This window comes from Podarcis bocagei, assembly GCF_964188305.1.
Source record: "Podarcis bocagei genome assembly, chromosome: 4".
In the NCBI taxonomy this organism is placed as follows: Eukaryota; Metazoa; Chordata; class Lepidosauria; order Squamata; family Lacertidae; genus Podarcis; species Podarcis bocagei.
Genome location: NC_138128.1, coordinates 82,957,329 through 82,983,657, shown reverse-complemented (window position 1 = coordinate 82,983,657; position 26,329 = coordinate 82,957,329). Strand labels below are relative to the sequence as shown.

At 45.5% G+C, this 26,329-nt stretch overlaps 1 long non-coding RNA gene across 2 annotated transcripts; it reads right to left on the bottom strand.

The window, feature by feature from the left end:
* Nucleotides 1–222: 222 nt before the first annotated feature.
* LOC308585373 lies at nt 223–25,954 on the bottom strand. Of its 2 annotated transcripts, XR_014007343.1 has the most exons (4): nt 25,799–25,954; nt 24,777–24,877; nt 19,749–19,777; nt 223–252 (listed from the first exon to the last, which is right to left on the bottom strand). It is a non-coding gene; the product is annotated as an uncharacterized lncRNA (long non-coding RNA). The 2 variants fall into 2 exon arrangements; XR_014007344.1 differs by lacking the exon at nt 223–252 and having other exon boundaries at nt 19,463–19,777.
* Between the last annotated feature and the right edge of the window lie 375 nt (nt 25,955–26,329).

The following is a 26,329-nucleotide window of genomic DNA, read 5'->3' as shown; positions in this document are numbered from 1 at the left end:
CATGTCAGAGCAAACTCTCAGACATCTCTAAAATTGTCCCAGTGGCACATCCAAAGTCAGATAGTTCCAGCTGTTCTGCTGTTCAGGGTTCCTTCCCAAATCTTTCAGTGGATGCCTGCTGTTGATGTGAGACATCGCTTTATGTTTCTGAGGCTGGAGTCACATATTTCCCAGGGAAGCAGTGTCTTTCTGACAGCTGTCCCAACATTTTCAACATTTTTGGGGGGTGGGTGACGGGCAGAAAGAAACCACCTGATAAAAGTAGAGGTTGATGTGAGAACTATGAAGCAATTTTTGAGTGGGGATGGGGGGGTTTGTCTCTTGCTCTTGCCTTCCAATATTGAAGTGCAGTCATAGGGTGCGTAGTCTTGCATGCACTGTTTAAAAAGATACATGCAGGTGCTTCACATTGGCCAGCTTAATAACATCTCTGTGCTTTTTTGTTAAATGAAACTTTTACATTTTAAGGCATGGAATTTGCCTTATTTCGCAGCCACTGCACACTGAGTTGAATCAAAAAGAAAATCCATTATCCATTCAACACAAACTATTATATTTATACAGTATCAAAAATGTTGATATCTGCAGAAGCGTTTTCAAATACATAGACTTGTCTGTAGTTTTCCCCAATGCTATAACTCTGCACCATGAATTATAAGAGAAATTCAACTGCAGATAACTTGATATAATCATTCCTGACTTTTGGCCTTGTTGGCTGAGGTTGATGGGAATTATGATTCCGCAACATCTGGAGGGCCACAGGATACCCAGCTCAGAATGACATTATGGAGACAGAGGCTTCTAGAATGCGGTATGCTTCTTCTGCTTTAGAATTATACTAGCAGTCTGGGACACTTTAATAGTAACACTCTCTTCTGCAAAAGTCATTGTAGTCATGTATCATTGAATAAGGATGAGATAGATGAGCACAAGAGGTTAATCTGTCTATCAGAGATTTTAGTAATCCCAAATGTGAAAGAGAAAGAGAGAGAGGGGGGGGGAGCATTGTTCTGTGTAGGAGTGGAATCAAGCTATAAAAATAAAGGGGGAAATAACCTTATTCCCTCTAATGCTAAGAGTAATCAGTTTATTAAGGAAATGCATGGATAGGACTAATGTTGTGTTAAGTAAAATGGCTTGGCAAGCAATAATAGGGGAAATCATTCTCTCTATGTGTCCAATTTAATACGCAATGAAGAGAGTTTATCTAGGGCACCATTTGATAGCACCATTCAGATGAGCTGCACAATGGTTCCAAGAACTGGTAATGCAATCTTACAGATATTCATCTTGTCATCTGCAGCTAGCAGCTAGCCTGGGTGGTAGTAACTGAACGATCCCGTCTATTGTGTGACCTGAAAGAAGCTGATTGTAAAATAAATCTTGGGATCTTTTTGTTTTAAAAGTAAAGTATGGTGGAGAAGGTCACACCACAGATGGTCAGGAGTGCTTAGAGTGGTAGTTTATCGGTATCCTCGCAGGGACAATAACTTCTGCCATGTTTCAGATATGTGGGTCTTTCAGTATCAAAATATTGTTATCAGTGAGGGGTGCTGAAGGGGAGTGATTTTTTTAAAAAATGAAACCTAAAGCCCACACAAGTACATATTGTAAGTAATAAATCTAATTTACTGAGATTAGTTCTCAAAGATCTAAATAGCAATGTGATTGGTAGATTCTTTCAGGCAGACTTCTCTTGTTGACATGGCAAAGGAAGGAAGGGGTACTTCAAGGGAGTGTTAAAGACTCTCCTCCCTGAAAGAGAGGGGAGTGGTTGTGGTCGGGAGCCCGAGCTCCGCCTTGCAGGGGGCGTAGCCCCCTGCCTCCAACTCACCTGGCTGGCGCCCACGCCCCCTCTGTGGGCCACCCAACCAGGTGCCACTGAGGGGGCGTGTTCAGCAGCTTTTTGCTGCGGCGCCAGCCTTTCCCCGGCCTCATTTTCCCCTCGTCGCCTCTTCGGAAAGTCAGCTGGATAGGAGGTCTCCGCTACCTGAAGCCAGGGAAGTATATTGGGTTTCGCCCCCTTTTATCTGCGGCTAGGCTGAGTCTTTGCGTCTTTCTTCTTTTGTTCTGGTATTCTTTACAGCGGCTTAGACTGGGTTGAGTGCTGAGTGTTTTTAGTGGGATTTCTGGCGTGACTGTTCTCCTTGTTTTTCCCTTGGCTTCGCCGCGGCTCCTCCTATAGCTTTCCTCCCGATTGGTGTGCTAGGGACTTTTGCGGGGTGTCCTTGCTGGTTGTGCATTTAGACTACAGCCCACGTGGGCGCTACCTTGGGGCAGCCGCCGGTTCCGTTCCGACCGCCAAACAGCTGACGCGCGCATTTAGTTTTTTCCCCGTGCTTATCCCGACCTTGCAGCCGGTTCCGCTTCGGGCCGCTGAACAGCTGAAGCCAGGGAAGTATTTTGGGTTGCGCCTCTTGTCCACTTCCCGGCTGGTGTGCTAGAAAAATCACCGCGAGCCGCGCGTCCGGGCTACAGCCCACGTGGGAGCTTCTTTCAGGAGCTGCTGGTTCCGCTTCCGCCGCCCCACAGCTGACGCGCGCAATTAACCCACAGCGCTCCTGACGGACTTAGGCAGCCGATAGACAGCTTTGGGGCCAATCAATAACTGTTACACGGTGTTAATTAATTAATTTCTCCCTCTTGGTACTCCAATTTGGGTTTATTTTACCGTTTGCTGCCGTTAAGCCGCCTGGGCTGCCCACCAGCTGACGCGCGTGTGTGTTTGATCTGTCTTCGTGTTTTTTACTTTACTCTTCCGCTGCTGCTTTATCGCGTGCTCCTCCACGGTGTGTGTGTGTGGGGGGGCCTTTTTATGGCGCTGAGATTCTAAACGAGCCGGCGCTACTGCCTAGTCCCTGGAAGTATTTCTTGTCCTCGTTTTGTCTGTGTTAAGTATAGTTAAGTATAGTTTCTGGCTTCCTGGTGGCCCCTGTTCTCTCTTACGGAGCGAAAGCCCACGTGACTGCTCCTGCTGGTCGGGCAGCTCACGGCCGCCCATCAGCTGACGCGCGCGCTCCATTTTCCTTGCTTGCTTTGCCCCAGACCTCGCGGCTGAGCGCTAGTCCTATTAGCGGCTTGGGAAGCTTTAGGGAGGAGAGTATCTGGGTTCGATCGATTGAAGAGTGCCCTAGGTTGTTTGATTTGCGAAGGTGGCCGCCAGTGTGTGTTAGCTCCACGTGTTCTGCAGCCGCTTGGTGGGGGGGGGCTACTAGAAGGTGGCATTGCTGGGCATCTGGCTTTTTGGAGCAGCGTTTGTGCTTTGCAGCTTCCTTCCCCCCCTTCCGTCTAATTTCCTTTGCTGGGCCGTGTGCTGTCTTTGCTCCCTGGTTGGGTGGCGAGGACTACATTTGAAGGGGTGCGGGCACCATACTATAAGGCCTCCTGCAGCAGTTTAAAACGTGTGGGGTCTAAGGGTTCAGAGGCTTTGGCCTCCAATTGCTTCCTTGCATTCTTGGTTTCAGTGCTTGGGACTGCTGCCTGTTTCTTTTTTAACCACCCCCCAATAGGGCCTGGGATTCCCCCCTCCCCTTTTTTGTGTCTACTTGCCAGTAGTTTGGGATTCTTAGTAAGATTTTGTTGGTGCAAGGTTGGTTGCTACGGTAACGCTGCTGAAGCTGGGCAGCCAACGATCGGTACTTTAGGCATTGTTTTCAGCATTTGCATTTGTAAAGACATTGTAAGTTACTCCCAGCTAGTCCCCGGGGGACCTGGCAGATCAGCTTTTGTTCTATTGTCTCTTCACTGGCAGCCTCCTGGGTTTGAATAGGGGCGGTTTCTCCTGAAGGAAGGAGTCTTTTAACTCTGCTGCACTCTTTGAATACCTTTTGTCTGGGCAGCTGAGGGGATTGTGATTGTTGTCTGGTTGCCCAGCAACCAAAACAGTTGGCTGTTTTCTGTTTCTTTGGGTGAGAAGCCTGAGCAGTTAGCGTAGCGAACATCACCAGACACTGACAATTGATCATTGTATTCTTTAATCGTGGGATAATAGGAGTAGCAAATTGATTCCAAATTCATACAGGTAGTGCATTTGGTTACTAACCCAGCCAACTCCTTCATATATATTAATAATAATAAATAATAATTGAATAAATAAATAAATAAATAAATAAAAACAAACAAACAAACAATCAACAACAACAAATAAAAAAATAAATAAATAAATAAGTATATTAGAATACATAAATAATATTATATATATATTAAAAAATAAATAAATAAATAAATTCAAAATAAATAAATAAATAATAACAAATAGATAGTAGCAGAAATATACATACATTAGTATAGTATTAGTCATATATATACATATATATACATATATATACATAAATCTACACGCACACACTAGTTAGCACCGTTGCGGTATTTTGGGCACAAGGCGGACTCATGGCTCCTAAGAGAAAACAGGCGTCCGGAGCCGCACGCAACGCGGAGGGGAGCACATCCAGGGGACAGCAGGGGAAGGGCAATAAACCAAGGCCCGTTTCCCACCTTCTTAACGCCTTTAGATCATTTATTGACGAATATGAACAACGCTACCCCGATGCGAATCCTAGCCCCCCCTCTTCGCCCGATGTCATTCCCGAGACCCAGGTGGTTCCGGGGGGTTCAAGATCCGCCCGGTGGGATGAGTTACCTTGCACGTCCGCCGCACTGTTTGATGATGCTCAGGGAGCTGGGGCGGCTATGAATTCCAGCCCTGGTCCGATACGGACCAGGTCCCAGTCGCAGGCCATGGCTTCTGCGCCTCGCGCTCGGGGTGGGAAAGCTCGCTCTAAGTCTGCTCCTAATAACGTTCTTGCTGCTCCCAGCTCTTCCACCCGCACGCAGGACAAGCGGCCCAGGACGCAGTCGCCGGATTCAGGGTCTTCAGCAGGCGAGGATGACGAACCACAGGAGGCGGAGGACGCTACCACTGCAACATCGGGGGAGAAACCCTCGGGTAAGAGGCGCGAGAAGAAAAAGCACGTCTGTAAGAAAGGCAAGTCAAGAAAGGACGACTCAGACGATGATACAGGTACTTCTTCCTCGGACTATGATAGCGACGCGTCCCTGGGATCCTACTGGGGGAAGGGCGAGGAAGTGTCTGGTCTCCCGGATTGGGCTCTTTCTAGGAGGTCCAATACCCACCGAAAAAAGTTCGGGGGGACCCAAGAGTGGAAGGATGGTGCTCTGGTAAAAGACGCCTCCACATCCACCTACTCAACCTCAGATGTTATACCAGGTGATCATCTATCCCCCAAGCTACGTGCGAAAATCTTAAATGGAGAGTTTGTGGACATGTTTAAGTTAGTGCCCCCGGCTGAGGAGTTGGGCAGGGGGGAAAAGAGGCCTTCCCACGGTAAGAAAAGGAGCAGGTATCCTTCCGTGCCTAGGACATTCGAAAACTGGCTTGATGGTTTTCAGGCCTTTATGGGGACTATTGTTGCTGCCTACCCCAAGAGGGCCGTTCACCTTGTCGCTTACCTTTCACATATCCGCACGGCTTGCGCTCTGTCCGGGGAGGCTGCAGCCATAAGCTACGACAAGAAATTTCGGAGAAAAGCTTCCAGGATCCCGCTGGCACGCTGGGATCAGATTGAGAGCGGCATTTGGTCAGTGGCGGTTGGCCCATACGTGGAGAAGAAACCAGTTGACCCATATCGGTCGGCCAGGAATGAGCAGAGAAAGGATTACAGGCGTCGCGTATGCTGGGAGTACAATAAAGGGTCATGCCAGAGGCCATCTTGTAGATACCTGCATGAATGTGAGAGATGCGGTGGGGCTCACCCCGCTACATCCTGCTTTAAGGGAGGGAAGCAGCCCTTTCGGGGTGGCCGGGGGTTCCATCATCCCAGTCCCAGGGGAGCCCCCGCAGCTGGGAACAGGAGATGAGATGAATCTGGAATTGGCCTTCTCCCCTATCAAGCTGGCCCCCCTATGTAACCTTTTGGCCTTTTACCCAGATAAAAAAGCTGCATCCTATCTACGTGAAGGGTTTTCCAGCGGGTTTCGAATTCCTATTGCAGGTTCTTTGATTGCGAAAGATTCACCAAACCAAAAATCAGTTAGGGAAAGGCCGGAAGTCGCCGAACGTAAGATAGCCAAGGAGGTTAGCGCAGGCAGGGTGGCAGGCCCGTTTGACAGCCCTCCAATTCCAAACCTGCACATATCTCCACTAGGTATTGTGCCCAAGAAGACCCCCGGGGAATTTAGACTCATTCACAACCTCTCTTACCCGAAAGGCGGTTCGGTTAACGACGCTATCCCACCTGAGCTTTGCACAGTCAAGTACGCCTCCTTTGACCAGGCAGTCAAGTTAATCCGTAGCTTTGGACGCGGGGCGCTGTTGGCTAAGTGCGATATCGAATCGGCCTTCCGCCTTCTCCCAGTCCACCCTAGCGACTTTAGGTTGCTGGGTTTCAAATTTCAAGGAAAGTATTACGTTGACAGGGCCATGCCTATGGGCTGCGCAGTGGCCTGTTCGGCCTTTGAGGCCTTCAGCACGTTTTTGGACTGGGCCCTTCGCTTCAGGACAAATGCCTCCGGTGTCACGCACTACCTGGATGATTTCCTTTTCGTGGGTCGCCCCGACACCGGGGAATGCGCAGCCTTACTTAAGGCCTTCGCTGCCCTCGCGCAGGACCTGGGGGTCCCACTTGCAGCCGAGAAAACGGAGGGACCCGCCACGCTACTCACTTACCTGGGCATTGAGTTAGATACTGTGGCTCAGTCCTCACGCCTTCCCGTTGAAAAGATCGAAGCCCTTAGGGAATTAATTCAGGGCACTCTTAGGCTTAAAAAGATTACCCTTAGGCAGATTCAGTCGTTGCTAGGGCACTTTAATTTCGCGTGCAGAGTGGTGTCCCCCGGACGCCCCTTCTGTGCCCGCCTGACAAGATTGTCTGTCGGTCTTAGACACCCGCTCCATAGGGTTCGCCTCCCAAGGTCGGTCAAGTTAGATCTCGAGATGTGGTTGGCCTTCTTAGAGAATTACAACGGGGTATCTCTGTGGCAGGATGTGTTGAACTTGTCATCAGACTTCCAGGTACAATCGGACGCGGCCGGATCCATTGGCTTCGGCCTGTACTTCAAGGGGCGTTGGTGTGCTCAGCGTTGGCCGACGGCTTGGTTAGGCCAGGCCATCACACGGGATCTCACCTTTCTCGAGTTCTTTCCTATAGTGGTAGCTGTTCACATTTGGACGGAGGAGTTCCGGGACCATCGTGTGTGCTTCAGGACCGACAACCTGGCGGTGGTGAACATTCTTGCCAGGCAGTCATCTCGGTCTGAGAGGGTTTCCTCCCTTCTACGGGCCTTCGTCCTCCGTTGCCTTGAGTACAATATAATATTTTCAGCCAAATTTGTACCTGGAGCCAAGAATGATATAGCTGATGCCTTATCTCGATTCCAGATTCCTCGCTTCCGGTCGCTTGCACCTGGAGCACAACAGTTGCCCGAACCCTTTCCGGAATACCTGTGGAACGTTGGAGACGCAAAGTGATACAGGGAGTATTAGCGTCCGTAGCACCTTCCACGCTCAGGTCCTACAAGAAGGCCTGGAGTGATTTCGTGGGTTTCAGGTTTAGGTTATCCGGGCTCTCATATAATGTGCCTCCCACCACAGACGACGTTTTGCAGTACCTTTCACATCTCGACGACCTGGGGCGTGCCCCGAAAACATTAAAAATTCATGTAGCAGCTATCAGTTTCTTCTCAAAAGCTACATTCGCTCATGACCCGTGTAGCGACTTCATGATACGTAGGGCAATCGAGGGATGGAGCAGGTTACAGCCTCCCAGGGACGAAGGCCGTAAGCCGATCTCGTATGGGTTGCTGTCTCAAATTCGAAAAAAACTAAGGTTGATTTGCTGGTCCAGGCTTGAAGCACGCCTTTTTTCTGCAGCATATTCTATCGCCTTTTTCGGCGCACTAAGGGTTGGGGAGGTTGTGTTTGAAGTTAGTGCACGGGGTTCAAGCCGCGGACTCCAGTGCGAGGATGTGCAGCTGTCTAGCTCTTCCGTGTCAGTGCTCATACGACAGTCCAAAACCGATCAGGCCGGCAAGGGTGTCCTGGTGAAACTCTCAGCATCAACACAGCAGGGCCCATGTCCGGTAAAGGACACTAGGCGGTATCTCGAGCTTAGGCCGCCTGGCCCAGGTCCATTTTTGATTCACGAGGATGGGTCGCCCATGTCGAGATACCAATTCACCAGGGTGCTGCGCAAGGCAATTGAGGCCTGTGGGCTATCTGCCCAGGAGTACGCTGCGCACTCTTTTAGGATTGGTGCTGCAACCACGGCTGCGCACTTAGGGCTACCGGCGGATAGGATCAAAGAAATGGGACGGTGGAGATCAAATGCTTATAAGTCTTACATTCGCTAGTACGCCTCCAGTCGCTGGGCCCCACTTACCTGCCGTCTTTTTTCTGTCTTTACCCCTAGCGTTGCTCAGAAGAAATGTTTGGATCTGCGGCCACAGCATTGTTCATTGGGCCCGCGCACGCGCAGCAAGTTGCGGCCTGGCACCTAACCTTGGCCTCCCAAATGATGTCCGAGTTTCCTGGTTTGCGAGGAGAGGCATGCGATGGGAGGAGCTGCTGCCGTTGCTCCGGGAGAAAGTAGCCAATTTTGGCCCTCCCGACGCCATCGTGATACAGTTGGGAGAGAATGACCTAACCAGCAGAAAAAGTGTGGACTTATTGGGGAGCATTAAAAGAGACTTGAATACTTTGGCAGCATTGTGCCCCAGAACGACGGTGTTCTGGTCCTCCTTCTTGAAAAGACTCGAGTGGCGCGGAGCGCAAAATTGTTTGGCCATTGAAAGAACCAGGAAACTCGTAAATCGGGCGGTAGCCCGTTGGGTGTGCTTTATGTCTGGCCGTGTCATCCGGCATGATCGTATTCGTATTTGCGACCAAGCGCTATACCGGAATGATGGTGTCCACCTTTCGGACTTGGGAAGCGACATGTGGTTAGCTAGTGTCAGCAAAAGCATTTGGGATTGGTTGCAGCAGTGAGGGTATTGGCGGCGAGCCTTTGGCTCGGGTGGCGGTTAGGCATTGGAATAATGTGTTGTGGTGTGTCGAAGTGCTAGGTGTGGCCATCGCCTATGCCTTCTGTTTTTAGGGGTATTCCGTTAAAGGAATCTGGGGGTCGTGTATCCGTCCGATGCCTGCTTGGCGGGAGGCCTTGGCACGACCCTCGGTGACAACAGGGGTGGGCTTAGAGTCGGATCAGCATCGACAGGCTCCACCCACTGGTTGAATAACCCATCATCCAATGCCTAAGCCAATACCTTTTCCATTGCTGTAACCAATAAAGTTGTGGCCTTTTCTTGCCCATTAACCATATATCACGTGTCCTTGTGTCTTTATTTCACCACACGGGGGTCGGGTCCTCGAACCACAAAGACTCTCCTCCCTGAAAGAGAGGGGAGTGGTTGTGGTCGGGAGCCCGAGCTCCGCCTTGCAGGGGGCGTAGCCCCCTGCCTCCAACTCACCTGGCTGGCGCCCACGCCCCCTCTGTGGGCCACCCAACCAGGTGCCACTGAGGGGGCGTGTTCAGCAGCTTTTTGCTGCGGCGCCAGCCTTTCCCCGGCCTCATTTTCCCCTCGTCGCCTCTTCGGAAAGTCACCCACCCTCCACTCCCTTTTAGTCAGGGCTTAGGTTTTTTGGCCTTGCTATGGACCTTAGGTTGGTCGCCCTGGTTGCCTGGGGGGCCTGGTAGGAATTTTTCCACTTGGCACTAGGCTATTTGGTTTTTTCGCCTACCTCGTAGCAATCGTCACAACTTTTTTGCGGTATTGGCGGGTAGGTTAGGCATTGGAATAATGTGTTGTGGTGTGTCGAAGTGCTAGGTGTGGCCATCGCCTATGCCTTCTGTTTTTAGGGGTATTCCGTTAAAGGAATCTGGGGGTCGTGTATCCGTCCGATGCCTGCTTGGCGGGAGGCCTTGGCACGACCCTCGGTGACAACAGGGGTGGGCTTAGAGTCGGATCAGCATCGACAGGCTCCACCCACTGGTTGAATAACCCATCATCCAATGCCTAAGCCAATACCTTTTCCATTGCTGTAACCAATAAAGTTGTGGCCTTTTCTTGCCCATTAACCATATATCACGTGTCCTTGTGTCTTTATTTCACCACACGGGGGTCGGGTCCTCGAACCACAAGTCACAGCTCCCAAAGCTGTTCCCAAATAAGAACAGGAATGCAAAAACTTGCACCTTTCAACCTAAAAACTTTATTGAGGCCTGTATTTTTGTAGGTGAAAGTCTACTTCGATCAGATGTGTGGAGTGTGCAGGGCAAATACTAGATACACATATTCACTCTGTTTCAGGCCTGGGGAGGAAACTGTTCTGAAATATTAAACTATTTTAAAATCAGATATGCCATACATGGAGGAGTGTAGGAAGGGGTGTGTGTCACGCCCTGGGTGTCATCCTGAAGGGGGGGGTGACATTTGTCATGCCCCCCATGACTCCCAAGCCTACAGTGAGCGGCGTCCCCAGCAGCCCATTGGGGCCACCAGCAAAGCAGTTGCTGCACCACTTCTCCCAGCTCACTGTAGCTGTAGGCTTGGGAGTCATGGGCAGAGGGGCGTGTGGTTGCCCCGCCGCACACACTCCTGGCTAGAGGAGACAGGCAGGGGAGAGGACAGGTGTCATCTCAGTGAAGGGGATGACATTTGGCATGCCCCCTGTGGGCAGATCGGCGCAGTGCTGATGGCACCCCGGGAAGATCAGCGCACCCCGGTGGGCTGACTGACCCGCCCCCTGGGCAGATCGGCCCGCCCCCAGGTGCACGTCATGCTTACCACTCTGAGTGCCCATGGCTTCCTCTGCCACTACATACATGCATAAACAAGATTAAGTCACATGGTATAGAGGCTTACAGATGCATCCAGCCACTGCAGCAAACTCAAAACTCATATTAAATGTTGATAGATGTCAGACAACCAAAAATGGTTCAGCTCCCATCCACCCCCATCCAAGCAGGTGAGGGAGAACACAATGTCCAGCAGTTGGTGTAACCCTCAGACATCACAAACCTTCCTATCATCCTCCATCAAGTGCTAGGCTAAAGAAAATCCCTAGAGGAAAATGCAATCCTTCATTCTCAAGGAGCACGTTTACAACAATATGTAAATCACAGCAGCGTCTGCAGACATATTGACTTGAACTTTTAAGAGCAAAAGGAATTCAGTCTATAAAATATTGCTAGCTACATGAATAAGTCATAAATTGTATTCTGCAGTAACCGTATTTACTGCTGAGACTGAGAAATTAATGTGATCCCCCCCACCCAGTATTTACTCACAGAGACATATATTATTTAATTCTGGAAGTTGATTCCTTCTCAAATATTGAATTAATGTGACATCAGTTTGAGGGATTTAATTGATTTGTTAGGTTTCAGTTATTCATTCAGCGGCTGTCTTGGAAACACCCTGACCTATAGAACAGCACAGTGTGCTTTAGCTGTAAGAAAACTCAGGGTGAAAGAAATAGAAAAAAAATCAGTATAGTTGATGTAGGGGACTCCTAAGCAGATAATAGATCTTAGTTTAGACTAAACTGGAGATTAATTGTACTGAATTTCTCTCTCTCTTGTTTTATTGTGATCTGTGTGATTGAAATATTATATTGTCTGAATGATATTGAGGTCAGTGCCTAGTACAGGAAAGTTGATCACTGACTGATCTTGGAAAAATGGGGGGGGGGTCCTCTCTCTTTTGAATTTTGATCGCTCAAAACACATTTCATTCATGTTTTCAAGTTGTATTGAGCTGGCAACAGTGTGGGCTAGAAGCCTGTCTATTCAAAATTGAATTTGGTTTTTCAGGAAAACTGCTGTGCCCAAGCATAGCCTTTGCTGTTGCACAGATGTGATATGTGACCAGAGTGTTTCATTAGCTCATCTGATGTGTTGTGTTGACACTGTTAAAATAGATTCAGCAGAGCAAGGGGTGTGTGAATCTGCACCCCTCTGTTATGTTGTTGAATTGCAGCTCCGACCATACCTAACCACAGGTCATGCTAGCTGGGACTGATGCGAGTTGGAATATAACAACATCTGGAGGGATACAGATTCCCCATCTTTCAGTAGCAGATAGGCTTGTTTCTGATCTTAGCAGAAATCCTGGTGCATAGTGGTAGAATTTTCATTTGAAAATCTATTCTGGAGGACCTCCAGTGAAGCTATATTGCCATCTTCCTGAATTTCAGATCTGTAACAGATCTGCTCAACAATATTTGTATTGCTTTTTTAAAGGGCAGATTCTACCAGTTCTCCCCCTTTAGGGAAAATAAAATTTAAAATCTGCATGGTCCTTTACACAATTGGTTTAACATCTTTAGAAAATGTCCTGGTGATATGCTCAAGTGGTATAAGGTCATCATCAGAGATGGGCTGAAGCAGTAACGAACTTTTTGAAAGATGTCCTAATTGTATGGGGGCGGGGAGTTTGACCACACCTCCCTTAAAACAGGGGAGGTTCCTGAAGGGAGGTTCCTGAAGGGACGCCATGTTGTTTTGGGATATTGATTTGGACCTCAGGCTGTTAAGTGGCCATTCGTGGCCTAAACTATGGTGTGTAACATTTCTATGGTGTGTAGCATATTGACTTTGAACAAACTTTTCCACAGCTGTCAATTTGATCAGAAGGTTTGCAAATGAGCTCCCCTAATCCAGCAATATCTACCTATTCACTCCTTTTTCTGAATTGGCTTGATAATATCTGTAGGAAAGTGCTGTGATAAAATACAAATTCATTTCCTCCCTCCCCACCCCATCACTCAGCTGTGATTGTTCTGTTTTTGCAATGCAAAATCACAGCCGATCCACCAAGGGTGACAGCTTTGTTTATGCATTAATGCTCTGTCTGCATTATTTGACGGTGCTTTTTGAGATAACATTTTATTAGTGAGAATACTTTTCCAATGGGCTTTCTCATTTGCCTCTCTTGAGAAAGCACATAAAGGGAAAAGATTCCCGTTTCAGATGAACAGCATGTTTTGGAGATCACCTGCTGTTCCAAATGCCCGGGCAAAGTTTTCAGGGAGGTATTTACAAGGTAAGAGGAGACGTGTGTCTTATATGGTACAGATAGAGATCTGAATGAGCTATTCAACATAGTTGGGGCCCAGAGATTAGGCTGCTTGGATCCCAAAGTTTGAATACTTTATCTGAATTCTGCCGCTAATTACCTTTGGCACTCTTTGTAAAACTGTAGTACAAACTGCAGAAAAGGAATAAATTGTCTTTATGATATTTTTGTCACTTCTGCAAGAGCATACTGTGTCTTTACTGTCTACTTAAACTACCATTTCTTTTGCCCAGGCTTGGCAAAATATAATACTAATTCTCTGATGATACGATTATTATTGCTTTTTAAATGTTACACTGTGAAGAATTTCAGACCAATTCAAGAATGGAAAGGTGTGGCTGGAGGCAGAAATCTGTCAGTACAGAAGCTTAGAGGGTTAGCTTCAACTCCACCAAGCCCACCTCCTCCCACCCACAGCAATGGAAGCAGTGGAAGTTTTATTTATGACAATTTTCACGCAATGGATTTATGGGTCTGTGATGCCCTCCTTCTGATGGTTCCGCTAGGTGCTTCTTTTACTGATGGATAACCTGCTTAGATAACATTAGCTACCACTGGAGCTGATTCCAACATCAGCTAAACCTCAATAGAGATCCTATTACAGGACCCTTCCTTACTCTCAACTTTTGGATTGACCTTTTTGGACACATTGGAGGCGTGTTCCAACCAGAACCCACAGGGCCTGTGTGCCAGAAGAACATAGGTGGCCTGCAAGACAAGATGCACCTATAGCATACCACTAGTCCCCATGTGCAACCACAGTCTGAACGATAGCCGAAAAATAGCTCTCTTTTGAACTGTTCCCGAACTCTTGGAGATCTTGAGTCATTCCTGAAGAATATTCTGCAAAATAGCCACCCCAGTTTCATCATCTATATATTTCAGATGCAACTGTGGATCCAATTCTAATATTGTTTGGATTTTTATTTCAGTTTTGTTGAAGGAAGCTTGGCTCCTTCCCAACCCAGTTCTTCTCTCTTAGCCCGTAGCTTCCTCCCTCCACTGAATAATCAAGTTTCATTCAACATCAAGTGAGCCGAAATTTCATCAGTGGAGACATTTCTGAGGAACAATTATAGTGGACCTTCACCCTGCCCCATTTTACCACCCACAAATACCATGGAGAACATTAGAAGACCTCATTTTTGCTCAAAAGCCCCAAAGCTTTCTCTGGTGTCCCCAAAGTTTCATTTATCCTTCAGTGAAGAGTGACTAGTGGGGTGCCACAGGGTTCTGTCTTGGGCCCGGTCTTATTCAACATGTTTATCAACGACTTGGATGATGGACTCAAGGGCATCCTGATCAAATTTGCAGATGACACCAAACTGGGAGGGGTGGCTAACACCCCAGAGGACAGGATCACACTTCAAAATGACCTTGACAGATTAGAGAACAGGGCCAAAGATGAACTTTAACAGGGAGAAATGTAAAGTATTGCACTTGGGCAAAAAAAATGAGAGGCACAAATACAAGATGGGTGACACCTGGCTTGAGAGCAGTACATGTGAAAAGGATCTAGGAGTCTTGGTTGACCACAAACTTGACATGAGCCAACAATGTGACGCGACAGCTAAAAAAGCCAATGCAATTCTGGGCTGCATGAATAGTATAGCATCTAGATCAAGGGAAGTAATAGTGCTACTGTATTCTGCTCTAGTCAGACCTCACCTGGAGTACAGTGGTGTCTCGCAAGACAAAATTAATTCGTTCCGCGAGTTTTTTCGCCTAGCGAATTTTCGTCTTGCGAAGCACGAAATCCCATAGGAATGCATTGAAATTCAATTAATGCGTTCCTATGGTCAAAAAAAGTCCAAACAAAGCCAAATTTGGTACAACAAGAGTTTATTAAGTGCTCTTTAAAGTCACACATACTGTAAAGAGCATTTCAAAAATTGAAGGAACAATAAATTAAGTTTCTAAACATGACAGAAAAACATTTAAAAATCAACAAAGTGTACAGTACATTTTCTAAGACTCTGGGTGGCAACTCGAAGAAGGTTCCTCTTCCACTCTTTGCTTCTTGCTGAAGAACCACCTCCTCAACTGTTCCCCCAGCCACCCACCACACAGAAATTCAAATCCAGAATTTTTTTAAAAAAACAGCAGAGTGGCCCAATGGTCACAGAAAATCATAAAAATGCAGGGAAAAAACACACAAGCTTCCAGATTCTTGCAAACCCCTCCCCAACACCAAGTCCTTGAATTCCAAACACCCCAACCCAAAATCCAAAAACCCCCCAAAAAGTTTTAAAAGTTTAACTTACCAAATGGCTGCAAAAGAAGTTTTGGAAAAGCTTCAAAAATCACCAAAGTCTTCAAAAAAGGCTACCACACCGTGTTCTATGAGTTGCTCCTCGAAGTCAAGTCGCAACTGTATTAACGGTGTTAAGAAAAAGGAAACAAACTTGCAAGACATTTTCATTTTTTGTCTTGCGAAGCAAGCCCATAGGGAAATTCGTCTTGCGAAGCAGCTCAAAAAACGCAAAACCCTTTCGTCTAGCGAGTTTTTTGTCTTGCGAGGCATTCGTCTTGCGGGGCACTGCTGTACTGTGTCCAGTTCTGGGCACCACAGTTCAAGAAGGACACTGACAAACTGGAACGTGTCCAGAGGAGGGCAACCAAAGTGGTCAAAGGTCTGGAAACGATGCCTTATGAGGAACGGCTAAGGGAGCTGGGCATGTTTAGCCTGGAGAAGAGGAGGTTAAGGGGTGATATGATAGCCATGTTCAAATATATAAAAGGATGTCATATGGAGGAGGGAGAAAGGTTGTTTTCTGCTGCTCCAGAGAAGCGGACACGGAGCAATGGATCCAAACTACAAGAAAGAAGATTCCACCTAAACATTAGGAAGAATTTCCTGACAGTAAGAGCTGTTCGACAGTGGAATTTGCTGCCAAGGAGTGTGGTGGAGTCTCCTTCTTTGGAGGTCTTTAAGCAGAGGCTTGACAACCATATGTCAGGAGTGCTCTGATGGTGTTTCCTGCTTGGCAGGGGGTTGGACTCGATGGCCCTTGTGGTCTATTCCAACTCTATGATTCTATTCTATGATTCTATGAACTGACTTCCTGAACATTACCCCTGGCTTATTATTATTGCTTTAACATATAGCCAACTTCCTGCCACAGTAGCTGAGTTTTGTCCCTCTTTCAAAAGAGAACAAATGTGACACATGTTCCATAATGACACCAGATATATAGAGGTTGGCCACCTCCACTTGAACCACAGGCCAGGGAAGAGCTACCAGCAAGTCGGGAGGGAGTGGCAAATAAAATATCATATTAAAGAAAATCATGTCATGTTGACCTCTGAGCTCTAAAGCTTGGGAGAGACTCTGCTAATGAGGAACTGTAATCTTTTGAGAAATACACAGGAAAAGATTTTCCCCACTGTAGTCAGCAGGGAGATTCCACAATAGTTGTTACAATCATGGTAGTCATCTTTGTTCTAATGTAGGGTCACAAGACTGGGGCAGCACATGTCTTGTGGCATGGATCCTTTTCCTCAACACTGCAAGAGAAGGCCATGGAGGTACATCATGAGGGAAGAATTGAGGCCAGCTTTCAGCACTTTTGTTGGGACCCCCCAATGAGCTTTTAATGCAGCTCTTTGTATGCAAGACCATGTTTCCGCTAAGTAACCAAAGAACGATAAATAACTTTTCTGGCTGTTCTTGCAGTTGTGTTTTGGTTTGGCATCTTGCAGACACTCCCAACTAATGGTATCATTTGTAGAGCCAATAGCCTCTTAAATAGCTCTTTAAGAAAACAACACATTTGTTTGTACACTGAGGGCCAAGGAGCCTACTGATGACTTTTACGCTATTATGCTTTTAGAGCTAATTATATTTCTTTAATGCAGCCAGCTTCTTGACTTCAGCAAGCCATGTTATTAATGAAACCTTAATGTGCTCTAATTCTGCTGAGTGCGGCTATTGTGCAGAAGGCTAGGACAGTAACTTCCTTTTTATATCCTTTACATGAAGTCTGTGTGACAGTTTGGAGGCAACTGACTTCCACAGAGGAATCAGTTCATGAGTGAAGTCACATCGTGCCGTGGTGGATTACAAATTCATAAGGCATTTTAAAACATTTGTCAACTTGTGATTTCAGAACTTACCTTCTCCTGCCAGGTGGAACAAGGATGTGGAGTCCAGGGCACTGAAGCCATGTCAGAACCTGCCAGAACCAGAGAGGATCTGGCAGGTCAGGGGAGCCAGATGAATCTGGTTTGTCAGAAGATTGAGTTTACTGGTTTTTCAGACCTCAATTGTGGATATATGTCAGAACACAATCTTAGCTATGCCAGAGTGCTAATTAGGCCTGCCAGCCTCTCAATTTGTCTCATGAGGCTGTTTGGGCCAATCTGCCCTACACCAAACATCCTATATGGCATCAGATGTAGGGCAGGTAAAAATGGCTGGGCCGAAAGGTGGTTTATGGCACTGCCATTCACCAGCACCCAAAAAGTCTTCTGCAGGGTGCTTTGCAAGCAGTGACTATCAGCTGATCATCAGGGTTTGCAAAATGCTGTGCCATTACCTAGACAACTTGATTTCAAACTGCATAGGCAAAAACTGCATCATTGTGATGTCAGGTGATTGACAGGTGGCTGCCCCACCCATGTCAAGCTTGGTTTGGGAAGGGAGGATGAGAAAGATAAGGATCCAGTTCTCCAAACCTGTTGGATAGACCAGCAAAGTGCTGACTGGTTGGTTACTCTAGCCAATGACATTACATCAAGAAGGGGTGCTGATTTCTTGCACAAATACCCTTTCCCTATCTAGTAAATAGATTTTACCTTCCTGGGCTCCATGATCACGGCAGATGGTGACAGCAGTCACAAAATTAAATGACTCCTGCTTCTTGGGAGAAAAGCGATGACAAACCTAGATAGCATCTCAGAAAGCAGAAACATCACTTTGTCGACAAAGATCCGTATAGTTAAAGCTATGGTTTTCCCAGTAGTGATGTATGGAAGTGAGAACTGGACCATAAAGAAGGCTTATCGCTGCAGAATTGATGCTTTTGAATTGTGGTGCTGGAGGAGACTCTTGAGAGTCCCATGGACTGCAAAAAGACCAAACCTATCCATTCTGAAGGAAATCAACCCCGAGTGCTCACTGGAAGGACAGATCCTGAAGCTGAAGCTCCAATAGTTTGGCCACTTAATGAGAAGAGAAGACTCTCTGGGGGAAAAAAACAACTCTGGTGTTGGGAGAGATTGAGGGCACAAGGAGAAGGGAATGACAGAGTACAAGATGGTTGGACAGTGTTATAGAAGTGAACAACATGAATTTGATGAAACTCTGGGAGGCAGTGGAAGACAGGAGTGCCTGGTGTGCTCTGGTCCATGGGGTCATGAAGAGTCGGACATGACTAAATGACTAAACAACAACAATCTAGTAAATGCAATGATGTCAGGGCAAGAGCCTCCTTCAACCAAGAGGTGGCCAGGCAGACATAAGCAGAGATGTCTACTGCTTGTATTTGGGTCAGGATGCCTTATCCAGAATATTCTGGTTCCAAGGAGGTAGAAAGACTATCCTGTTGCTTCACAACTTTCAGGCTCTTGCTGCAGATTGATGGCTATAAATGTGAAATAAAAGTTGTGGCCCTCAGTTAACCCAGTACCTGTGCCTTTACTCTTTATTCCTGGTTGAGGTACAGTTTTGTCAAGTGGCCTAGATATTTAGTTCAGCTTTCTTTTGAGAATAAGGTCTGGTGCAATGTTTAAGGTGATGATTATTTACTGATACATTTGAGACGACATGATGTCTGCCTTGCTTAGTTTTCATTATTTATTCATTCAATTTACAACCCACCTTTCGTTCTGAAAGCAAACTCAAAGCTGCTAACACTATCCAAATGGCAATTTAGCTCCACATGAAGCATTAATTCAGAGAATAAGAATAAGTAAAATATAGAGGATGCATCAGTCTGGTTTACACCTGCTCAAGCTCAGAGGGTGCAGAATGAACATCCCTAGCTGGATATGAAGACCCTTACCTAGATCCATTCAATGTTGAGAGCTTTTTCAAAGGTACTGCAATGAATTTTGCTGTTCTGAATGTGATGTAAGCTGCCAATACATTCCTGAACATTTTACCAAAGTTCTCCTGCCTGCCCCCAATTTTCAGAAATTTCACAATTTTGGGGGAATTGGGGTGGGGGTGGGGGGACTTGACCAAAATCATCAGAACAGGACAAACCCAGTTGTAAAATTTCTTGACTGCCTTGAAACTGATCTGCACCCATAAATATCAAACAATATAACCACTTTCTCTGAGCAGAAATCCAAGAGATTCTTTTAAGCGTGAGCAGAAGGAGCTTTTCCCCTCTCCCCCAATACTTCAGTTGTAGAAAGGCAAAATATGCTGTATTTCATAGGTAATCACTGCAGCAGCAGAGTCAGACAGGAGCCAGAGAGCTTGGTAATTTTCATGACTCTGGCATTTACTTTGATCCCAAATACAAATTGCTTTGCTCAGCTGAAGACAAAGAATAAGCTAATCTAACGAAACTATAGTTTGAAAATTCTCGAAGCTTATATTTCAAATGATGTATGGGGTGTGATTGATTTTTCAGATTACTACTTCAAACTAATCCCCAGAGGGCTGAGAATAACAAAGAGAGGCCCATAAATGTATTGGTTCTTACCTGGATTACTTTATCAATGAGCTTCATGTCTGTAAAAGTGAAAATAAGAACATAAGAATTGCCTGCACAGATTTATATAATGGCATTTATGAGCTAAAACTGTGTTGCTAGTTGATATAGAAAGGAACAATTTGGGACTGAAATTCATTCAATCTTCTAAATTGTCAAATACAACTGAGAAAGTTCAGGAGGATATAGCAGTAGTGATTGTAAATTGCAGGTAAATAAAAATAAAAATACCTACAGTGGTACCTCAGGTTACAGAAGCTTCAGGTTACAGACTCCACTAACCCAGAAATAGTACCTCGGGTTAAGAACTTTGCTTCAGGATGAGAACAGAAATCGTGTGGCGGCGGCAGTGGGAGGCTACATTAGCTAAAGTGGTACCTCAGGTTAAGAACATTTTCAGGTTAAGAACGGACCTCCAGAACAAATTAAGTTCTTAACCTGAGGTACCACTGTATTTCTCAAATTAAATATTTTCCATGCATTCATTTTCTAGGAGTTAAACTGTGACTGTAAAAGTTTATTTATTTATTTAATGATTCTATTTACAGTTCAAATTGGTTCCAATTTTGCCATGGAAGGCTTAGAGGACACACTAGTCAGGAAGCTAGATGGAAATTTCATTGTTTCCCTTAGCATAATGGAATGGAATAGAAATCTTCCAGCCAGATAAAATAAGTCCAATGCTACCTAGCAACTAAGCTACATAAAGACACCATCCACACAAGTCCAGTTTCTTAAAGCTGGTACATATGTCTAAACCAGAACCAGACTGGATAGTTATATACTCATGAACCTGAACTATCAGTTTTTGCCAAACTTGTCCCCTCCAGATGTTTTGGACCACAACTCTCATCCACCCTGGCCGGCATATGGGCTGGGTCCTAATCCAGAATGGGTTTCCAATATGGATCAGGGCCCTGCACCAATTTACTGCTGAAAATCACTTCTTCCCTGTCTGCTATTTGAATCTGAAGGTGCTGTTTGCATTAATGCATGCCTTCAGGATGGTGGAGAAAGGGTTGGCAGAAAGCTGGTGTGGGCCTTGATCTGGATTGAGGTCCCACAGGTGCTTTTTCTTCTAAAGAAATATAGCCATGAATGAATAACTGTAATATGTAATTTGGGGCTCAGTAGTCTAGAATGGCCCATGTGTCTTGGCTCCCTGAATAATTCCACCTTAGAATTATTCTTTATTCTTAGCCCAGAATAAAATTTAAAATATTAACGGATGCAAAGGAAAGAGGGGGATTTGCCCTGCCGGACTTAAAACTGTATTATGAATCAGCAGCATTTTGCTGGTTGAAAGAGTGGATGCTCCTCGAGAATACAGATATCTTGGATTTAGAAGGTTTTAATAATGCATTTGGTTGGCATGCATATTTATGGTATGATAAAATTAAGGTGCATAGGGCCTTCAAAAACCATATTGTCAGAAAAGCATTATATAATGTCTGGATAAGATATAAAGATCTGTTGGAAAACAAAACCCCTAGATGGTTGTCACCCTTGGAGGCTAAGGCATTGAAAAAGCTCAATATGGAGGCCGAATGGCCAAAGTATTGGGAAATCTTGGAACAAGATGGAGATAAATTGAAGTTACAGAGTCATGAAAAATTGAAACCCAAAGTACGAGATTGGCTCCATTATTATCAAATAATGGAGGTGTATAAACAAGATAGGAAAATTGGCTTCCAGGTGGAGAAATCAAAATTAGAAACTGAATTGTTAGAACCCAATACTAAGAATTTGTCAAGAATGTATAATTTGCTGCTGAAATGGAATACACAAGATGAAACAGTTAAATCAGCTATGATTAAGTGGGCACAGGACATTGGTCACAACATCATGTTTGCTGACTGGGAATGGTTGTGGAACACCAGGATAAAATTTACGGCATGTAATGCCTTAAAGGAAAATATTATGAAAATGATCTATAGGTGGTACACGACCCCAGTCAAGCTAGCAAAGATTTATCATTTGCCTGATAATAAATGCTGGAAATGCAAAGAAACTGAAGGTACTTTTTACCACCTTTGGTGGACGTGCCCAAAGATTAAGGCTTTCTGGGAAATGATATATAATGAAATGAAAAAAGTACTTAAATGTACCTTCCCTAAGAGACCAGAGGCCTTTCTCTTGGGCATTGTCGGCCAATTGGTGTTAAAGAAAGATAGAACTTTTTTCCTGTATGCTACGACAGCAGCAAGAATACTCATCGCAAAGTATTGGAAGACACAAGACCTACCCACCGTGGAAGAATGGCAGATGAAAGTGATGGACTATATGACACTGGCTGAGATGACCGGCAGAATCCGTGACCAGGGGAAAGAGACGGCGGAAGAGGATTGGAAGAAATTTAAAATCTATCTTAAAAACTATTATAAAATTGAGGAATGCTAAAATGTCGAGGTGTTGAGAAAGAAAAGGGAATCACAGCGACATAAGATTAAGTTGAAGGAAAGGTTAAGAGGACATACATTTGACAAAACTATTTAGAAGCTGCTGAAATAATTTTGGAAATTGGGATGCAGAAAGGGGAGGTATGGGGGAGTCCAAGAAATGAGGGTCATGAAAAAAGGTTATGAAATTATACATGTTTGTATGTCTTTTTATTTGTTTGTATTGTTTAAAAAATGTTGTAAAACCAATAAAAAAATTATATAAAAAAAATAATTCCATCTTAGAACTTTTGGTTCCCTAGTGCGTGATGTCTAGCCAATCATCTCACATGCTAGCTTGATAAGTCACTCAGAAGCCTTCTAACCACAAACATGGGCTCCAACCCAATAGAAATAAATACATGTGCAAATAGGTACACACATGCTGTGTATCTGTGTCATGGACAAAGAAGTCTAGTCTAGCCTTGGCTCATAGAATCATAGAATTGTGGAGTTGGAAGGGATCCTGAGGATCATCTGTCCAACCCCCAGCAATGTAGCTGTCGGATGTGGGGATTGAACCTACAATCTTGGTATTATCAGTGCCACACTCTAACCAACTGAGCTATCAAGGCATTATTATATCCAGGCTCAAGCCTTTTCAGCTCTGGGGACATGTATAGATCACCTGTTGTATTAGCATTTACCTCTGTTGGATGAGGCAACAATGCCTTTATATGGACCGCAATCCCCACATCCCAGTCAGCTGTTGTTTCCGGTTCATCCATCCCACATTCAAGCCTAAACCCTTTGCTAGAAGCTTCATCCTCTATGTCACCCTATAACTCAGGTTATAGGGTCTGTCATTTCCTCTTCCCGAACATCAGAAGAACATTCCCCATGTTCAAGAAGGAAAGGGGACCATAGCTCAGGAGCAGAGAACATTATTTGCATACATAAGATCTCAGGCTCACCCCCCTGACCTCTCCAGTTAAGAGATTCCTGCACACAAAAAATGGAGACCAAATGCCAATTATAGACAATTCTTGGGTGGGTGGGCCAATGAATTAGCCTATCAGAAGGCAGTTCCATATGTTCCTGTCCTGTTCTGGGCAGCACTTTCTATCATTAAATTCACCCAGTCCTATTTAGCATACATATGTGAACTGAAAGGGTTTGTGGGAGCAATGCTATTAAGGCAGCCTGGCATTTTTGTGTGTGCTAACCTGAGATGGGCTTGTGTCTATTGTGTTTTGGTGCACACAGAAGGACGGCTGTACCACGTGGAAGAAAAACAAACAAACGGCCAAACCAATTTCTGCAAGAGGATTTGTTTACAAAGTTGTCAGATTTACTGACACATTCCGAGTACATTTTCTGTTCTTCCCCAGGGAAAACTACTCAACAGCTTAGAAGAGGAGTAACATAAAAGAAGTTAAAGCAAACATTCTGGTAACATTCAGCTTCTAGCTGCTACCACCAAAGGAACCATTTTGTTCAACATTTAATCAGTAACCCAGTATCAGAAATAGCTGCTGTCTCCAAGCTGTACTTTGAGGATCTGCCCATCCCTGGGGCAGGGTGCAGGCGCTGAAGAAATCTGGGTAAATGTATGAGGGAGGGCTGGAGGAGGAGACAGTGGACAGTCATAAAAGCAGTTCTTTGCTTAACACGTCCTGCCCACTTGCTGTTGGGTTTTGCTTGTGGGCCTTCAAAATCTTGGAGCCAGCCCAAAATGTCTGTCTGGCTTCTTCTATTTAAAGGCATTCAGCCTGGCACTCAGCCGCGCACTCGATGCTCTCGCCACTAGAGCAAAGCCAAACAGATAGAGGAGCTAAGAGCTCAAGCAATTCTCCATAGTGTTCTTTGAAAGCTGGAATTTAAAGGGCAAGAGGTTTTCTAATCTCCAAAACTCCAAGGAGTGGATCACTAATATTTTGTCTTGCTATTATTTTGAAATAGATTTTCCCCTTTGCGAAAACAGTGTTATTTCAAAGATCTCCTGGCAGTGACTCAGACTGGAGAAGCAGCCCGCGCACAGTCTCCCTATGCCACCAGAATTTAAGGGATGTAGAAGTGATGCCCTGGTTTATGGGAATCAATAACTCCTTTTTGCACTTGAGAAGGGTTTGAAGTGAGGAGCTTTGATTTAAATCCACCCAAATCGCATTTGAATCAGAAAAGGTTTTATGATGTCATTTTGATATAGATAGCAATAATCAGCAGGTCTTGATCATAGAGAACATAGTAATATAAATAATCCAGGGGTCATGGATTCAGGTGCTTCAATTTCCATTGTAAATCTTTTGTGAGCTGTTGCTGGCAAGTTTTTTTTATTTTTTATTAATCCCCTTTGAAACACCTGCAGTACAAATTTTAAACTGGGTTTGCGTAATGCTTCCCATAACTAACCCTGGGACTCTTTGGTGTATGGGGCAGGTGGGTAGGGCAGGGGATCTCTGAAAATGGTCCATTTGAGAACCTTAACTTCATTGGAGAACTACAACTGTTCAGGTTCTTTGAGGCTGAAGCAATGGGAAACTTTGATGCTTTCTAAATGATGGACAAGGAACCTGTCACCATTCAAGTGCTAGTGAATTATATCTTACAGGGTTAATTTACAAAGCCCTGAACAACTTACGTCCAAGCTACCCTAGCGACCTGAAGCCTTATATTCCAGCTCAATTACTGATAGCATCTGCAGGAGTAGCACTGGTTATTCCCCAACTTGGTGAGACTCATCTGATAACGACAGGAAGCAGAGACTTTAGTTTCATTTGTCCAATATCGTGGGACACTGCCAATAGAGATTCAGCAGGTGCTTTCTGTTTCAGCTTTTAAATGCTTGCTGAAAACTTCTCTCTTCCTTCAGGCCTATGCAGGCAATTAAGAATACATATTTTCACAATAGTTCACTGGTCTCCGTTTTTAACTTCTTATATGGTTTGAATTGTATAGTTTTATGTGCTATCATAAACTACTTTTTAAATGAATAGCAGTATACAGTTGTACCTTGGAAGTCAAACGGAATCCACTCTGGAAGTCCGTTTGACTTCCAAAACATTGGGAAACCAAAGCTCCTGCAGCCAATCAGAAGCCACAAAAGCCCCGTCAGATGTGCGGCTTCCAAAAAACGTTCACAAACTGGAACAATCACTTCTGGGTTTGCAGAGTTCGGGAGCCAAAACGTCCAAGTACAAAGGAGTTTGGGATCCAAGGTATGAATGTATAAAAATATTTTTTAAAGAAAAAAAACATTAATCCTGGAACAAAGGATGTGGCTGGAAATAGATGTGGCCTTAGGAGAGACATAGCAAGGGACGCGGGTGGCGCTGTGGGTTAAACCACAGAGCCTTGGACTTGCTGATCAGAAGGTCGGCGGTTCGAATCCCCGCAATGGGCTGAGCTCCCATTGCTCGGTCCCAGCTCCTGCCAACCTAGGAGTTCAAAAGCATGTCAAAGTGCAAGTAGATAAATAGCTACCGCTCTAGCTCCATGGCGTTTCCGTGCGCTGCTCTGGTTCGCCAGAAGCGGATTAGTCATGCTGGTCACATGACCCGGAAGCTGTACGCCGGCTCCCTCAGCCAATAAAACGAGGTGAGCGCCGCAACCCCAGAGTCGGCCATGACTGGACCTAATGGTCAGGGTTCCCTTTACCTTTACCTTTAGCAGAGACATAAACAAGTGGGTTGTACCAAATCCTACTCCTCTCCTGGTGGCAGCCGGTTACAAATTCCTGATAGATCATAGGAAAGTGGAGCTTCTCAACTGGTTTCACAATAAGGGAGCTGAAAGCTACTCTCGGGGGAAGGTGTTGGGTCCCTGTGATATAAGCTGAAAGGCAATCTGTATCACACTCTGCACCTGTTGAAGAATCTGGCACTGATTGGCTGATCTGAAGTGATGTCACAGAGCACAGAGGCTCCACATGAGTCCCATGGAGATGGAATGTAGTGGGCGGTCAGATGAGAAGGTGGGAGAAGATGAGGGAGTTGGAGGAGCCTGATTCAGGGGAAGGTCATAACATAGGTTTCTTTCCCCAACACTGTTTTTACTACAGGATTCCCCAGGGGCGCAGGTGCATCTCTTCCTTTGCGGCCCCATTCTGGTTCCATTTCTCTTGGCATTTGCCAAGAGAGTAACTGGGAACAATGGTAAGAACTGACTGGGCAGCAGTACTATCACTTCTAGAAG